Consider the following 18,911-nt stretch of genomic DNA (forward strand, 5'->3'; position numbering starts at 1 on the left):
CACTTTATAGGCACAGCATGGAGATAGCGTGATTAGCATGCGTGATTGTGTACTGACGGATTATCAAAATATTCAGCAGAAAAAAAAACGTATTGCGGTTGTGTAAAGCTCAGTTCCGCCACCTTGTCAGATATACTAAGCTGCATACACCCAATGGATCTCCTTACCCCACCTCACCAGGCTCTCCTACAGTATTCACACTTTCAAACGGTCCCTTATAATGCATCTCACCTCAACCTGATACCTCCTACCACTCATCTCACCTCCCACCAAATCCTCCAGCCTCCTTCTGCCCTCGCCCTCTATACTGTAAGCTCTCACGAGCAGGGCCCTCTGTGCCATATGCCTGACATCTGTCCCCCAGCCTCAACCCTTTTGCACACAGGGCCTGATTCAGAGCCGCTCGCTAGATGCGATCGCTCGCACGAGGTGTATGCAAATTGTGTAGGCAACGCTATCACACAGCAATGTATTTCTTAGAGAGCGATCACATAGTGTATGCAGACACCCACCAGCCTGTTTTAAGACGCCCACTTGTGCACGTCATGTCCCGGAAGTGTATGCAACGATCGGTACATCGGATGCTATCGCAGCGCTTGAGGTTGACCATACCTTGCTGCAAGCACTGCGAGCACTTCAGTGTAAAAACAAGCCAGGTTACGTGTACTATGATGCTGTCCTATAATTATGCACGCCTCTAACACGCAGTTGAGATGCTCAGGCACGCCTGCGTTTGCACCTCCATTCCCCCGGTTTTTAATGGCCAGCCCCTATTACCACCTACAAACGGCTTCCCCTATCACTCCCTCTGCTGGGCAGTCTATGCGCAGCGAGCGAGTGCATTGTGAACTTTCGCTAAGGTATACACATGCGCACAATGCATACACACTGCATACCATCGGCAGCAGCGAGAGGATGCATCTTAGCGAGCGGGTCTGAATGAGCTCCACAGTCCATTCTTTGTTACTGTATGACCATTACATGCTTTGAAGGATATGCACATGCTCTGAAGTGTATGACCATACCTGCTCTGAGAATATACACCGGTCCTGCCCTGCTGTTATCACATGGCTGGTATGTTCCTGTTCTATTTGATTCATTCTGAGTTATATAATCTTTTCCATTCCTGTGTCCGGGGACTTCTATATACACTCTGATTGTGATGAGGATTAGGATACACACAATCTGCGGTACTGCAACCGTTATTGGACAGTTGGCTTCAGAAACAACTGCGATACCAATGGTCCAAGCAAAGATCAACAGTCGTTATTGTGTATTTTGGTAGATGCAGATGGAAGATGACCGCTATCAGCCTATCCTTCGTTATCTCTCAACCGCACTACCAGGCCCCAGTGTCGTAGCATCACCCAGGACAATGATACCGCCGGCCGGCTCTAGTGCTGAGCAGGATCTGGGCACGTGGGTTAGCCATAGAGCTGACTTGCTTTCGAAATTTTGGTGACTTTTACCAATCTATTCAATATTTAGGGGCATATTCAATTTGGAGCAAAAAGTCCATTGCCGGACTTTTCGCCGTCAACGGAGGCTTTGCCACTCCCCGCTATTCCCTGTATTCAATTTAAATTTGTCGAAAACGGGACCCAGCGAAAAAGGAAATCGGCGAAAAGTCCTGTCATTTTTGGGGAAATCAGCCTGACACCCCCCAAAAGATACACTGACATGGGGGATCACTAGGGGTACCCCCGAATAGCCCTGCTAAAGGTAGTTGGGGTCTTTAAACGGTCTCAATAGGTGCTATATAGCGTCTTTGGGAAAGTGGTGAAAAATAGCATTTAGCAACTTTTTTTTGAGAAAACAAGTAGTCCCATCAAATTTGGGGTACATGAAAATGGGTGCTAGCATATTTTAAAGTGGCTAATGTGAAGTTTTAAAAATCCAGAAAAATCCACCTGCCGCAACCACCTGCAATAAAAAAAAACACTTGGGGCATACTTGAGGAACCCACCTGAGTCTATTTCGCTAGTTTAAAAGTTTGTCCCCCAACTTATTTATTTTTTGCCCCCAAAATGAAACTACCTTTTTTGGGGGTGTCCCGTGGTCCTTTTTTAAATCTTTTTTTTTTACACAGCATAACTTTGGGGGGACTGTCCAAGGGGTGCAGGGTGGTTTTTGGAAGTCTGCACTGGTTCTCGCCACCTATTCATAGGTAATACTTTATCGCTGGGTTTGAACCTCTGACTTTCCGCACCGTCGAAAAGTCGGGGGAATTGAATACGGGGGATAAGTGAAAAATGCGAAAAAGTATAACGGCTTTTCGCTCCAAATTGAATATGGTACTTAGTATTTGCTATGTTCTGTATTGCATACGGTCTTAGACTACCCACTGTGATGGCTGATAAAACACACAGAGAGCCTGATTCAGAGATGGACAATGTTAGCATCGTGTTGCGTCTTTAGATGCAGCAGAGATGCCAACATATGCTGATGCAGTTGAAGGCACCTGATGTCATCAGTCACAATGGCCGCAGTTATTGCCAATCTGAGAAAGCTTACTCAGAATGGGCAATGGAACTGCTCAGCAGGGACCAGGTAATCTACATTGGGGCCTCGGAACGCGTAAAAAAAAAAAAAAAGAGGGGCAATATGCCCTTATTTTATAAAACGGCCCCAGCACCACTCCCACATGGCCGTAGCATGTCAACCACCATTCTGCGGCTTTGGGTGGACAGCGAGCGATCTCGCAAGCCCCGTTCTGCACATGCAAAATCCCCCCCTGCCATCGGAGATGTGTGCAAGCCATCAGGTTTGCGTACACCACTAAATCAAGCCCAGAAAGTGCTAGTTACACAGCCATGAATTATTAAGAAGAGCTCCCCTCATCTTGCAGATCTGAGAAGGCTCCCAACATCTTTGATGGAATCTGCAGTCCCTCTTAACATTAAGGAACTGCGATAGGCGCAAGATCAAGGTTCTCCAAAACGGTTGGGTCCCAGGCATGTGATTTTGAGGATCTAAACATCAGCAAAAGGTGTCAGGGTATGGGAACAAAATAATTTGGACAGGCGCGTGAGAGATCCAGGCTTTACAATAATCCCTCTCCTTCAAAACCATTTAAAGAGGAGTGTGTTACTGCTCAGTCCATACTTGCCTACCCTCCCGATTTGGTCGGGAGCCTCCCGAAAATCGGGTGCCGCTCCCGACCTCCCGGGAAGGCAGGCAATCCTCCCGGCCCCCGGCGATGTGTCCGCAATCGCCGCACCCCCCCGCGCTTATAAGAGAAAACCCCCAGCAGCAGGGGGGCCGGTGACGCGATTCGCGCTGAATCGCGTCATCATGGCTCCGCCCCGGCTGCAGAATGCCATTAATCACGGCATTGTGAAGAGGGGGCGGAGCCACGATGACGCGATCGCGCTACCACGCCCCATGCTCCGCCCCCAATGTTACGTCACCTGCCGGGCCCCGCCCCCTTTGACTGCTTCACACCCCCAGCCATGCATGCCCGACAGCTCCCTCCCGGAAGGAGGGAGCTAAATATCGGCAAGCCTGGCTCAGTCTCCAGTCTTTTTGTTCTCCAGAGAGGCGTCACGCCCTGTCCCAAGATGGCTGCCGAGCCAACTACTGAGCATGTGCAGGGGCCATCTTGTCTTTACTGTGTGGTGCATACAAAAGGTCAGATATGTCAGATGAACGATTTGAACGATTGAACGATTTCAGACCCTATTAAAATTAATGGAATCGTCTTTATCTGCCCGCAAACACATCAGATGTCAGATATCGTTATCTGACAAGCGGGAATGCGCATCGTTCATCGTTGCAGGCTGACATGTCAGATTTTCATTCAGATATGAACGATTGAACGATTTTTTTAATAGTTATCGTTCAGATTTTACAGAAGATCTGACTGTGTGTATGCACCAAACGAGAAACATGGTTGGAAAATGGAGGTCTTCTACTTAGATCCTATGAGAGACCTAGTTACTACCTGCATTTAACACTGTGCCAGCATCCTGCACCACTACCCATTTACAGCATACTCACCAGCCGCTGAGCTATATAGAACTCCGCTTCGGTCAATCTCCACCCCAGTACCAGTGTACATGTAACAGTGAGTACGGCAGTACCTGCTATCTTTTAATATAACTAATACCACTGGTTAAGTAACTGGGCTGTTCATATTTTGGGTCATCCGCTGCAGTGCCCCTATCTAACTCTACAATATCAGCACCTGCACACACATCATTTCCAACAGAAACTACATACACACTGAAGAGGGTTGTTTTGTTGGTTGAACAAGACACAGTGGTACCGGATTCAGATTATCTGTAATCTGCGCATGTGTACGAGCCAAATTTTATTTCCGTTGTGGCGCGCAGTGAGGATTTATTCACAAAAGTGACTGACAGGCAGGGAACATTTGGTGGCGGAGCAACAGGGGGAGGTTTACTCAACCGCAAGCATCCTGTACGCAGTAATAGCAGCTACTACGGCGCCTCAGTTGCCACACCCTCTACGCGCAACCATAGCGTTAGCGGTGCTGCGTCTTTTGTACACAGACGCTTGGATTTGCTAATACAATACAATTTCAATACAAATCCTGGCGGCTGCAACTTTTTGCATATTTTCGCACATCCGCTGCATAGGAATTCGCAGTCGCAGGGATATGAGTGCACATCTCTGAATCAATAGCCATAATTTGCTTCTGACGTATCCACACAATTTCTATCTTTTTTTTCATAGAATACTTTGAATCTTCAGAAAGAACCATTAGTTTCCTTACACCTTATCCAGGGGCATTTTTCAAGAGAGGAAGGGGTCCGTATGCAGCCTCCGTGCAGGGCGCACCCCCACCTCGAACTGGCGCATGCGCAGAGCAGACCTTGGCAACTGTGCCAGAGTGTGCAGCGCTTGTGCGTATCTCCAGACGCCATTTTCACAGAGCTTTGCCCTCTGCGCATGCAGCGTCAGTGGAAAGGGAAGTATAGTAATGTAAGCTCTTACGAGCAGGGCCCTCTACCCTCTTGTGCTTCTCCCTACTTTACTTTTATCTACTTCTTACTCCCCACTAGGGTACCTAACACTTAGGGCCTGATTCAGAGCCGGACGCTATTTGCGCTCGGTCCTTCAGAAAATAGGGGTGGCTATTCAAATGAACCGTTCGCTGTTTGCGGTCTGTTTACGCCTCTAGGTCTGAACGAGCGAACAAAACTTGCGGTCGTTTTTCGAAAAAATACGCCCCCTGGCCGCTCGCATCCTACGTCATGTCCGCTATTTATTAGATTAATCGAGTACATCGACCAGCGTATGAACTGCTCGCTATTCTTGTGGTTGGTTTTTGCTACCACAATTTTCCGAGCAGTTCTGGCTATAAAATAACCCAGTGACGTGGTCAATGACGCTGCTGTATTAATTATGCACACCCTTAAAACGCCCGTTTTGACCTTTAAGCACGCCTGCGTTCGGATCTCCACTCCCCTTTTTCAAGCACCTTCCCCTGTTACCACCCACATACGCCTCATTCTGTCACTCAAAATAGCAGGCATTCGCTATTTAGCGAACAAACGATTTTCGGCCGCACGGACTGGTTCGCACATGCGTATTACGATCCGTACGCATGCGCAGTTGGGCAAACATCGCTCGGAGCGAACGAGCGGCCGCTTACGAGCGGCTCTGAATCAGGCCCTTAGTTGCTTAAGCTCTGCTGCTTATCTGGGTGTTATGGTCGCTAATGTAGCAATGTCTATTATCCATGTCCTTGTCCTGCATTGTACTGTATTGTAAAGGTGCCTATCCACTAGAAGACATGAAAACGACTGCACGATTACGACATTGTAACCGTGCAGTCATTTGTCTGTGATGTTCCCGCACTGATCGAGCAGTCGTTCAGTGTAGGAAGTGGAACATCAATCATCTGCAAACATGCTGACCCTGACGTTATCGTCAGGTTGTCCAGCATGTTTGCCCGATGATAGAGGTCTAAACCACCAGCGGGCGCGCGCATCGCTGGTCGTTTTAGACATTTTTGCAAACGATTTATGAACGATTTCGTTATCGTTCAATCAAATCGTCTAGTGGATGGGCACCTTTAGTCTTTGGTCACGTATTTGTTTATATATTTTGTAAGGCGCTGCGGAACACTTGTGGCGCCATATAAATAAATAATAATAATAGTCTATGGGTTCATCCATTGTAGATACGTTTCTGTTATCACGGAAAAGAAAATCTACTCAAAGAGGGCAAAGGAAGTTTTTGTTTTTGTATTGAAATTGCAAAAACGTGAGCTGTAACAGCATGCCAGTTACAGACAAGCCGCCAGACTTCGGACCCATGACCTTGGTGCCGTGAGGCTGCAATGCTAACCATTACACCAACCATGCTGCCCAAATTATTTCTGCAGTGCACATTGTTAATGTCATTTGATCACCAGACAATACCTACTAAGGGGGCATTGCACTCTTCCAAACAAGGTTACCCCGGAGTCTGTAGGTGCCAGGATGGGAGAAGATCAGTTAAACTGAAGGGCATAAGTAGTGTAAGTCACATACGGATTTCTATTAGATTAAATAAGATATTAAACAAACAACAGGAACGCTTTGTAGGACATTAACGCTTCAAACTGGGCGTAGAAGGGGCACTGCACACACTGCTTAATTAGCACAGGAAACCGTGGAAGTGTTAGGGAGTAGTAATATCTGGGGAGCAGAACAGCAGCAGGATTCCCAGTCAGGACCTTTATTATTTTCCGAAGAAACTCATCAGCGAGACTGCGGCAGCTGGTTACTGCTCTATGGGATTCCCAGCGAGGCAGGAACAAAAGCATCAGTGATTGTGCTTTTATAGGACTATAATCAGGAACCATGCATTTACAGTACCACGCAGGCCAATTAGGCCCACGTCTAGGAAGTATAGAAATGGTTTTAAGTTTCCTTTTCAGCGGTCATGTTTATCTGCTCTGTTTCCATCATGTTTGTTGTTAAAGTGATCAGAGGGTGCTGCAGCCGAAGTGGAGAGTTTTTCATAATCCAAAAAAAAAAAAAAAACATTATTACCATCTGATATCACTAAACCAGCCCATGCTGTAGATTAGTGCATGAAAGTGTGTTACATGAAATACATGATTAAAAACACCAGAGGCTGCTTGTGGCTGGATTTACCAGTGGTCTCTGTCTATCGCAGTCTGCCGATGGTCTCCAGTCATCCACTTTGCTCAGTAACGTAATGGGATGTTGGGCATATCGGGCCTGATTCCGATGCCAGCCCAAATACGGATAGATCCTGTGGATATCAGTAAACTGCACATGCGCTTTAGTAATCGTTCGCTGGTTGTACAAGTGCCGTAGCACGAATATACACACAATTGGAGATTTTAATTACAGACAGATTGATCTGTTGGCTGAAGGATCACTTTCCATGAAATAGGAATTTCTGGGCGGGGACCCTGCGATCGCACTACTCGTGGGCGTTTCATGAGAGTGCCGTGGGCATGTAGGCAGACTTCCTTGTTCGTTTGGGGCGTGCATGGGAAGGTTTAAGCAACAATACTATGGATGACGGATATTAAGCATAGACGGGCAGATTAGCATAAGATTAGCATAAGGTCGCTTCAGTCTTACAGCATATAGGCCGCAACTGCGTCCCACTTAGAGGAAATAAATAAAACAAATGCAAAGACATAGAAACTTTTCTTTAGTGAAGATTTTGCTCTTCTTTTAAAGGTGTGATTACTATGTCAGAGGACACAACATTCTAGGCCTGATTCAGAGATGGACGGAATTGCAAAGACATACACAAGCGGCTGTGCCATTCCGTCCATCTCAAATACAAATGCAGCAGGAGGTATGTGTAGGAAACAGACACCACCTCGCTGTATCTACGATCCCAGCGCTGCGACTGAAGTCTCAGCCTGCGATCACCATTGCAACCATTGCTCCTTTGGCCAGGCAGCGGAACCTGAAGCTTATCGCAGCGAAGCCAGGAAAAATGCGTCCACCGACGCAGCCCTGGCCTCGTCTCCGCTCCCCCCTCCCAATCTCAGCAGCATGTCAATGATGTTGCAGCTTGGGTGTGGGGGGGGGGAGCAAGATTGCAGGACCCGGTTATGTTCATTTGCAGAATGGGTCCTGCGCATGCACAGACCCTAAACCATTGCAGATGTACGCTAACTGTTGGGTTAGCGTATGTCTCTGTATCAGGCCCTCTTTCCGCACACACTTTACATGGGCAGATCCAAAAATCGGAAGGCTGGCATCATCTAGGAATGGCCGGGGCGGAAAAATAGTTGCTTCCTTACAGCAGCAGGGGCCATCGTATTATTACACCTACAAGCCACTCTCATATGCACACTGCGCAAAGTAAAGGCATAAATTGTTTTAAAAAATAATTCAGAATCACGACTTAGGCCCGTATTCAATTTGAGGAGAAAAGTCCGGATCCGCGATACTTTTTCGCTGATGACGTCATTTTCGCCTGTTTTGCTTTTACCCTGTATTCAATTTGAAAGACTTTCTGCCTAGGCGGAAAGTCAATGCAATGTAATAGACGAAAAAGTTTCGCCTATGAATAGCAGGCGGAAAAAAGCGCAGAATTGGGGTTTTGGGGTGCAATGTTGCGGGAACCCCGGTGCAGCCTTCAGACAGTCCCCCAAAGGTAAACTGTGTAAAAAAATAATAAAAAAAACCACTTAAGAACACCCCAAAAAAAAAATCACTTTCATTTTGGGTGCATAAAAAAATAATAATAAAATGTTGGGGTACAAAGTTAAAAACTAGCGAACTTGACTCTGGGGGGGTCCCCAAGTAGGTGTTTTTTTGATTGCAGGGGCTTGCGGAAGGTGGATTTTTCACAATTTTTTCAACTTCACTTTAGCAAATTTTACATATGCTGACCCCCATTTACAAGTACCCCCAATTTGCTGGGAAGTTATTTTCTGGAAAATATACTCCTGAATACTATTCTGCACCACGTATAGAAAAACACTATTTAGCAGCTATTGAGCCCGTTTAAAAACACCAAATATCTTCAGCAAACCAAATTGGGGGGTACCATAGGGAACCCCCATGTCAGAGCATCTTTTGGGGGGTGTCAGGCTGATTTCCCCAAATCTGACAGTACTTTCCGCTTGTTCAAGTTTCGCTGGGTCCCGTTCTCGTGTACTTTCAAATTGAATACGGGGTAAAGCGTGCACGCGCGCGATACTTTTCCGCCTTCAAAACAGGCGAAAAGTCCAGGACGCAAAAAGTATCGCGGCTCGGCTCAAATTAAATACGGCTCTAATATTGATCATTTTTTGTTTGCATTACTGAATCAAATAGTTGATTATTGAAGATTAAATCGCCTGGTCTTTAAGCGTTCTCATTTTCAGTTACAACCAATTTTTAGTGAAGGCCTATCGCCCCATGCAAGCCCCTATAGCTGCGCAGTGGTGTAAAATGAATGACCTTAGCTGAACTCACAATATTGTCTATAACACAAGAACACGGATAAGGATACCTCAGGAAGTCCAGGCCCATTGCCATTTCCTTTCACTTCCGGGAGGACAGAACTTATTGCGCCTTTAGTTTTATGTTTCTCATAGGGGACCTGGCCGGGACCCAGATGAGAGAGATAAGAGAAGAGATTGGGAACTTTCAAGTTCAACCTAAATACTTTGTAAGACTCATTTTTGAAGATAAGGAGTTAGGTGAAGTTGGAGGTCAGGAAGAAGGAAGCAATAAACAGAAGGAAGTTACCCTGGGTGGGGCGCCCCGTCGGTGGGGAGACCATCAAAACACCATTTTATTTTCAGCTAAACTCCACATGATCTTTTTTGTACAGCTGCTTTACAAAGTGGGATTTCCTCAAAATTGAACTACATATCTCACGATATCCCTGGAATGGGAGACATTATTCACCGTTATTTATACAGAGACAGCATATTCAGTTGCGTTTCACAGCTGGGAGCACAGTTCTTAAACAAGATTTGGGGGTCTATTTACTAAGCAGTGTTAGGAGACAGAATGAAAAGTGATAAGGTGACAGCCAATCAGCTCCCAACTGTCATCTCAAAAATGCTTGAAAAATGACAGTTGGGAGCTGATTGCCTGGCACCTTATCAATTTTCACTCTGTCTGTCTCCTAACACTGCTTAGTAAATAGACCCCTGGGTAATTTAAACAGACAGAGAGGTCAGAGGGCCCTGCTCACAAGCCTACACTATAGGGAAATAAGAATGTGATACATAAGGTAAAGTGCTACATAGAAAGTGCTTAGTGGGCTGTATGATCCAGTCATAAAGCAATTTTCTTCTTCCCAATCCATAGGGGACACAGGCAGAGACCATGGGGTTTAGGGTGGAGCAAGAGGAGTCCAGGCACCAACTAGCTAAACTTCTTTTCCCAGTAGCCCCGGCTCCTTGGCCCTATACCCTGCCCCCAGCCTCAGGCAGGCCAGTTTAGTTTGGTGCCCTGCAGAAGCAAGGCACATGTTAGAGACTTCTCTGTATTTATTTTACTATTTTTCTTCTATGAGCAGGCGCTGCCACTTCACCGAACCCCAGCGCCGGCGGCCGCAGCACTGGCGAGCGGGTCAGTGAACACTGCCGGTCCCACAGTTCACTCCGGGAATCCGCAGGCGCAGCCGGACGCCGGGGGAGGGAGCAGAGCACAGAAGGTAAGAGCGGCTCCCTGCTTACAGGGAGCCGCACTGCAGCGGCTGTTACCCACGGTGTGGGAGACCACCGGCAGCGCTGACATCGGTCGCTCAGGCAACCTGGCGCCTCCGCTAGACCACCAGGGCATAGGCAATGGGGCGCATCATTAGAAGCAGCCATTGCCCCGGGGATCTGATTCAGCTAGGCTCTCCCCATTCAGCCATGCCACAGGGATTCTCCCTCCTCTCTCCCCTCCCAACTGAGACACTGAGCAGCCATTTTAATATGGGCCTGCTTCAGTCAGTCTCTGGAGAGCAGTATAGGGCTCCTGTCTCCCTGTATACTTCCCTCTGGGGTCTGGTTATACACTAAGGGCCTAATTCAGACCCGCTCGCTAAGATGCATTCTCTCGCTGCTGCCGATGTTATGCATTGTGTATGCATTGTGCGCATGTGGATACCTTAGTGAAAGTTTATAATGCATTCGCTCGCTGCGCATAGACAGCCCAGCAGAGTGAGTGACAGTAGAAGCCGTTTGTAGGTGGTAACGGGGGTTGGCCATTAAAAACGGGGGAGTGGAGGTGCAAACGCAGGCGTGCCTGAGCATCTCAGCGGTGTGATAGAGGTCGTGCATAATTATAGGACAGCATCATAGTACACGTCACCTGGCTGGTTTTTACACTGAAGTGCTCGCAGTGCTTGCGGCAAGGAATGGTCAACCTCAAGCGCTGCGATAGCATCCGATGTACCGATGGTTGCATACACTTCCTGTACATGACGTGCACAAGTGGGCATCTTAAGACAGGCTGGTGGGTGTCTGCATACACTATGTGATCGCTCTCTAAGAAATACTGGGCGTGCTAATGCATTGCTGTGCGGTAGCACTGCCTACGCAATTTGCATACACATCGTGCGAGTGATCACATCTAGCGAGCGGCTCTGAATCAGGCCGCAAGCTCCTTCCTGCCGGCTGGGGTTTCCATTGCTGAGCATTAATTGCCCATATACAGCATTGAATGTTTCTGTGTGCATAGTCTGTAAATCCCCGCTTATTGTGGGGTGAGGTTACATTCATCGCACTCCCCTTTTTATTGCACACAGTAGTTTACATAACTGGTGTGTGGGGACTGCCGTGGATTGCGGTACCAAGTTTTCCAAGGGCAAAGCACCCAGGGGTGGGGGGTGCTTCAGTGTTGTGTAACTGCAGGATTTGTACCACTGTACTTTCTACTCAGGCTCCGTACCACGATGGGCTCTGTGTCCGTTGTTTCGCAAATTCGCAGCCAGAGTGTCAGTCAGCCATGACTTCAACCTGGAACCGGCCGGGGCTACCTCTCTTATACGTAAGGTAGCAGTTGGCTAGTGCACATCCTCTGCGTTATCTGGTTGTTTGATCGACCAGAGATCGACAATACATACATCGACCACAGTACATCGACTCCAACTAGTTTGAGAGGAACAATTGCTCGACAAACCATAGATCGACCACCTGAAGATCGACACAGACATGAGATCGACACAACATAAGATCGAAACAAAGCATATCGACGATATGCAGATCGACAATAAACAAGATAGACAGAATAACAGATTGAAGCCAAATAGGTAGACAGTGAATAGTTTGACATATCAAAGATCAACGAGTTCAAGATCTAAACCAAATAGATCGACAGTTGATAGATCGACAGATAAAAGATCGACGTGTTACTTTTAGACAATACAAAAAGGTATACATATCCTACACGCTGCCCACTAATAGCGCGTCCCCCGACGCTACTTTCAATCGTGGAACTACAGGTACCAGCCAGCCCTTTCATCCATGCAAGCGCTCCTGGCAATGCTAGCCCCAACGTACACCTTGCAGGCCTTTTCCCTAATTGCTGGGCACCACCATGCTCTGCAGTGCACTCCATCATTACCACCACCCCCCTCTGCTCTCCGCTATTCCTAGTCGCCTAAACTTAGATGCATGTTAACCACGGCAACCCGTCTACTTCTAGACGCGTCCCGCTAATAGCGCATCCTCCGCCGCTTTCAACCGTGGAACTACAGGTCCCAGCCAGCCCTTTCATCCCTGCAAGCGCTCCTGGCCATGCAAGCCCCCTACATCCACCCTGCAGCCCTTGTTCCTAATTGCTGGGCACCCCCATGCGCTGCAGTGCACCCCTTCATCAACCCCCCCCCCCCTCAATTTCAAATGTGCGAAAACGGGACTCGGCGAAAAGTCCTGTCGTTTTTGGGGAAATCAGCCTGACACCCCCCTAAAGATGCTCTGACATGGGGGTTCACTATGGGTACCCCCGAATAGCCCTGCTAAAGGTATTTGGGGTCTTTAAATGGTCTCAATAGGAGCTATTTAGCGTCTTTGAGACAGTGATGAAGAATAGCATTTTGCAACTTTTAAAAAAAATAAATAAATAAGTAGTCCCATCAAATTTGGGGTACATGAAAATGGGTACAAGCATAGTACAAAAAAACTAAAATCAAGCTTTAAAGTGCTAAAAATAATGCACCTTCAGCAAGCACCTGCAATAAAAAAAACCCTCCCCCATAGGCTATTTCGCTAGTTTTTGAATTTGTACCCCCACTTTTAATTTTTTCGCCCACATTTTCAAACTGCTTTTTTGGGGTGTCCTTTGTGGGGGATTTTATGCATTTTTTTTTACAAAGTTTGCGTCAAGGGGAGTGTACAAAGGGTTCACAGTGATTTCCGCACCTCTGCACCCCAAAACCCCAATTGTGCACTTTTTTCTGCCAGAAAACTTTTTTGCCCATTACATTGCATTGCGTTTTCCGTATTCAATTAGGAGCGAAAAGTCCGGACTTTTGGGGAGAATTCTCCATTGACGTCTATGCTGGGAACCGCAACATTGTATCTACTGCTGTAACCACAAGGTTACTTGAGGTGAACCTTGTGGTTACAGCAGTAGATACAATGTCGCGGTTCCCAGCATAGACTTCAATGGAGAACTCTCCCCATTGAAGTCTATGGGGAGACACGCTGACTGCACACAGCCAATCAGCGAGCTGCTCCGACGGAGATGCCCGCTGATTGGCTGGCGGCTCCTACAATGTCTGGAGCACACGTGTGCTCCAGTCATTCGCGCAAAGTAAAGGTATGTGTACACACATACCTTTACTCAGTCCGGCTTGGTTGGTTAATACTCGGTTATTTTAACCCTTTGGATGCCTACAGGGAACGAAGAGGACCTGGACAGCGCATAGGAGAGGTGAGTATGGATTTTTTTTTATAGGTACCCCTATGGATTACTATGGATACTAGGTGAATATGTGTGAGGGTATGTTAAAATAAACTTACTATCACGTATTTCTTTAGTTGTAGAACTACAGGTACCAGCAGACCCGTAAGAACCCGCATGCTGGAATGTTTAGTACCACAACTAAAGACAATATGTAACAGACTATTTAGCACTACACTAAAACACTATCAACCCGGCACCCACCGCCCTAGGGTGCCAGGGATAGCCCCGGGCTATCAGTCTAGTCTTGGGTGCCCTGGAGAGGGTGACCCCTTTATTGGGGGGGGGCCCCAGCTCCCTAGGGATCCCCAGGCTGGGATGACTAGCGGTCAGGGGTAATGCTTTGGCCGGGGAAACCGGGGAAAGGTTTTCCCTGGCTGTGGCATTATCCCCCCGCTAGAAAGAGTCCGGTGCTGGTTATGGAAATTACAGGGGATCCCTACTCGTTTTGTCCCGTTTTTCCATAACCAGGACCGCCTCTGCAAAGCCCTGTGCTGGTTCTTAATATACAGGGGACCCCTACGCATTTTGTCCCCTGTATTTTTAGAACCAGGACAGGCATTATAAAGCCTGGGGCTGGTGAGGCTTTTGGGGGAGGGGGGACTGTACATAATTTCTTTCTTAAACTTTTTAAACGTTTTGCATAAGTACACACAGAAACATGCACATATCTCATGGTTATGTGCATGTTTCTGTGTTAATCTGACATGCTCAGGATATACTCGCTATCCTGAATCAGGTCTATTATTTGGGGACTTTTGGTTAACTTTTTTTTGCGAGTCTTAAACAGACACCCTATTACATTTGGCCCATGGTGCGAAAATCCTAAATGAATACGGAAAAAGCCATGCAATGTAATAGGCGAATAGTTTCGCCTATGAATCACCGTCGGAAAAAAGTGCAAAATTGGGGTGCAGAGGTGCGGAAATCACTCTGAACCCTTTGTACACCCGCCTTGACACAAACTGCGTGAAAAACCACAAAGGACACCCCAAAAAAGCACTTTGCAAAATGCTATTCTTCATCACTGCCTCAGACGCTAAATAGCTCCTATTAAGACCATTTAAAGACCCCAAATACCTGTAGCAGGGCTATTAGGGGGTACCCATAGTGGACCCCCATGTCAGAGCATCTTTAGGGGGGTGTCAGGCTGATTTCCCCAAAAACGACAGGACTTTTCGCAGATTTCGTTTACACCGGGTCCCGTTTTCGCACATTTGAAATTGAGGGGGGGAGGGTTGATGAAGGGGTGCATTCCAGCGCATGGGGGCACCCAGTAATTAGGGACAAGGGCTGCAAGGTGTACGTTGGGGCTAGCATTGTCAGGAGCGCTTGCATGGATGAAAGGGCTGGCTGGGACCTGTAGTTCCACGGTTGAAAGTAACGTCGGGGGATGCGCTATTAGTGGGCAGCGTGTAGGATATGTATACCTTTTTGTATTGTCTAAAAGTAACGTGTCGATCTTTTATCTGTCGATCTATTAGCTGTCAACCAAGTTGGCATAGATCTTGGGGCCTGCTTCAGAGCCGCTCGCTCTGACAGAGGGCTCGCTCTGAATCAGGGCTGGGGTGGTTTTTTTTGGATCGGCCTCTTGGCCACTTGCATAGCTGTGGGTGACCACCCACAGCTATTGCGAGCGGCCATGATGATGTTCGCGATGGTCAAGACCATCGGGCTTGCGACGAGACCCTTGTGGTAGGGTCTCGTCGCCGCAAACCCCAGAAAGATTTCGGTGCTAACAGAGCCGGAATCTCTCCACTGACAGATGTCAGTGGGGCCACCCCCAAACGACAGGCGTTCTCATGGGAAGGCCTCCATTTGGGCAGCCAACCCCCGGCCCGCCCACCAAAGGCGGCGAGCTGTCATTCAACATCGACAGCTCGCCCCCTTTGGTGCAAGACCCGGAGCAATGGATTGCCCGTTGCTAGCCGGGTCTCATGCATGCACTGTGAGCCACCATCGACCCGGTTGCGAGCGCTCTGCACTTGCGACCGGGTCTGAATCAGACTCTTGGACTAGGTGATCTTTTATCTGTCGATCTATTAGCTGTCAATCTATTTGATTTCGATGTGTTATTATGTCTATTTGTGTGGTGTCGATCTATTATTTGTCTACCTATTTGGTTTCGAACTTGGAACATTGTCTAACTATTAGTTGTCGATCTACGTTGTGTCGCCCTTATATACCTTTCGATCTTACATATTCGATATATTACATATCGATCTAATGTCCCGTTCGACTATATTACTGTCTGACTATTGTAACTGTTGATCTATACTTTGTCTATCTAAACGACATGTCGAACAAACGTGGTCGACCATTTAATGATCTAACAAGTTGTGTCCAATCTAATAATCCACACCCATCCTCTGCAGTGTCAGAGTGTGTCCATCACACGGACTGGCAACCTCAGGACCCGCTCCCCCTACTAGTATCCCTACTGGGGCCTAGCTGGGTCCTTATAGCATTCTGCCTTGGGGGCCATGGATGCAACCTTTCTCACTTTAATCGCAGGTGTCTACATCTTTCCAGCAGAAGCTGGACAGGAACCGCACTTCAGGCGCTAGTCTTAGATAGTGCTGCATCCCAGTCTAGATTGTGCCGCGTCCGTGTCCGGTGATAACAGTTTCAGGCAAGACCTTCGTCCATCCCATATTGCAGCTAGATGTAGCCGCCCGGTTTAACAGGATAAGAGCTGTTCTTCGCTTCACTTGGGGGTATAGTTCAGTGGTACAGCATTCCACTGCAGATCGAGAGGAAAGATGCCGAGGCCTATGGCCACTCCACCCTGAACACACCTGATATCGTATGATCTCGGAAGCTAAGCAGGGTCAGGCATGGTTAGTACATGAACTGCCTGAACTGAACCAGGTGCTGTTGGCTTCAGACCACTAAAGCTAGCGCTTCGGCTCATCAGTGAGGTTGATCCTTACCTGTTCCTCCTTTTGGAGCGACAGACATGATGACTGGGGAAGGCTGAGTATGTATTTACCCTGATCCCCAGCACCGCCCTGACCGAACCAGACAACTGTGCTGATGATCGATGGTTACAAGCTTCAGTAGACGGTTTCTACAGAATTCCCGTCTTTTGCACAGCGAGTATACCTTCTACGGAGGGCTCACCCTAATAGCCTCCTCCTCAATAGATGCTCACATGGCCCGCTTAGGCAAAATCGCTACCTTCCTAGTCCAAATACGGCATCCCTTGGGATCCGACGGACAGGACAATGGAATTTCCTTCAAGAGGGGCTTCTATTCTGGACATGCTATCGCGCATCCAGCCATGACTTCTGCTTGGGATGCTACAGCCATTGGAGTTTGGAAGATTGCTCTTCAGAGAGCCTTAGCTCAGATTCCCATTGGAACGAGCTGCGTCAGGTGAGAACAGAGGGTGGCCTCTCATATAGGAGAGGCAACAATAGATACTAGTGTCCTGACTTTAGCAGATGTCAGTATCCTCGGCTGTTAAGCGAGCTCTCTGGCTTAATTTCTGGCTCGTTGACTCAGACTTTAGGAAGGCCTCAGGGGCTTCCTGTTTTGGACAGGATTGTAGCCACAATGACGGCGACCAGGACGGCTTTCCTCCCATCTGTGACCTAGGTCCGTGAAGCTCTATATGTAAAATACATGTATTCAAATGTAGAAATACGTTTCTACACAGAACCAGAACACAAGTAATATAAAATTTAGCAGCACATTTTATGTGACAAACACCCAGTTTTGCTCTACTCAACTAGTAGAGTCATCTCTAGTCATCTCAACTTTTCCGCTGTCGACGCTCAGATTTTCGGGAAATAAAAAGTTCCCAATATTTATCCAGCAATTTAATAGCTGCTATACAGTATTCTAAATCTAAATAATTCCTAGAAAAGGTTATTTACAAATTAACAATAGTCATTGGGGGAGATTCAATTTAGCGCGATGCTGAATAGCCCCGGGAGGGAGCACCCAGAGCCATTCAATTCAGAGCGCTGTTTAGTGCGACTAAAGGATTTCTTCTCGCACCCTCCTGAGGATGCGAAGAGAAATCCGACTAAAGTGCCGGCCGCGAGGCTGTTTTCCGCATTAGGGCAGCACTAACAGCCTCGCGGCCGGCACTTTAGTCGGAGAATTGCGGTTTACAAGACTAACACCCAGGTTAAGTCACGAGAACCGCCATTCTCCGACTTAACTACTTCCCAACAAAGTTAAACATTGCTGTGAATTGAATCGCCCCCATTGAGACTGAGGATGTGTTACCCACAAATGTTTTGCATGTGCCGCTTTCACTATTTTTGTCTAAAATGAAAATGCTAATCATTGTGTCCATTGGCGTATTCCAAGCCTGTCGCTCACACACTTCCGAAGAATAAACAACAAAAACACTTCCTCCCAACATGGCAGCTTCTTGTAGGTAAGTGAATAATGGACATTAATGCATATGATGGCCATGTACGTAAACTTTCAGACAGGGACATAAAAAAAACACATTATACAGTGATAATCTAGTATTCAAATGCTGTGTAGTTGAAGAGTTAAATGTTACCACCCACTACATAATAATAGACAGCTGGAATCCCTCTCGGGTCCTAAAGAGATCTGCTACATGTCAGAGCTGCGACTGTAAAGATTTAAATTGTAGGGACTTCAAAGGGGCTCTGTAACTGCTGTCTGTAGCAGATTCGCTCACAGAACATCTTACATATATGTTTAAATAAATATACTTATTTCCAAGTTGATTAGATAAATGACACTAGAAGCATTTAGTAAATGGGATTTGCGCTTATTTAATGTGAGGTAACGGCCTACTTGCTTTATAACCTAAACCAGGGGTAGGTAACATGTGGCCCTCCAGCTGCTGTAGAACTACACATCCCAGCATGACCCGACACAAGTTAGCTAAAACTGTGACAGGGCATGACCTCACATTAGCCTTTTGCTACTGGTGTCAGACACTGTGATGGAACCAGATAATAATGGATGTGTTCACTTATACAGGCAATTATAGAGTGTATGTATGTGTGTATATATATATATATATATATATATATATATATATATATATATATACACACATACATACATATA

At 47.1% G+C, this 18,911-nt stretch overlaps 1 protein-coding gene and 1 pseudogene across 4 annotated transcripts in view; one reads left to right on the plus strand and one right to left on the minus strand.

Moving 5' to 3' along the window:
• Positions 1 to 18,911, minus strand: part of ME3 (malic enzyme 3) — a 249,943-nt gene that overhangs the window by 161,213 nt on the left and 69,819 nt on the right. The window lies entirely within an intron of this gene.
• LOC148503016 (U8 small nucleolar RNA) lies at positions 16,755 to 16,860 on the plus strand (annotated as a pseudogene).

The sequence above is a fragment of the Taudactylus pleione genome, unplaced genomic scaffold (genome assembly GCF_031769625.1).
Source record: "Taudactylus pleione unplaced genomic scaffold, aTauple2 ptg000478l, whole genome shotgun sequence".
Classification (NCBI taxonomy): domain Eukaryota; kingdom Metazoa; phylum Chordata; class Amphibia; order Anura; family Myobatrachidae; genus Taudactylus; species Taudactylus pleione.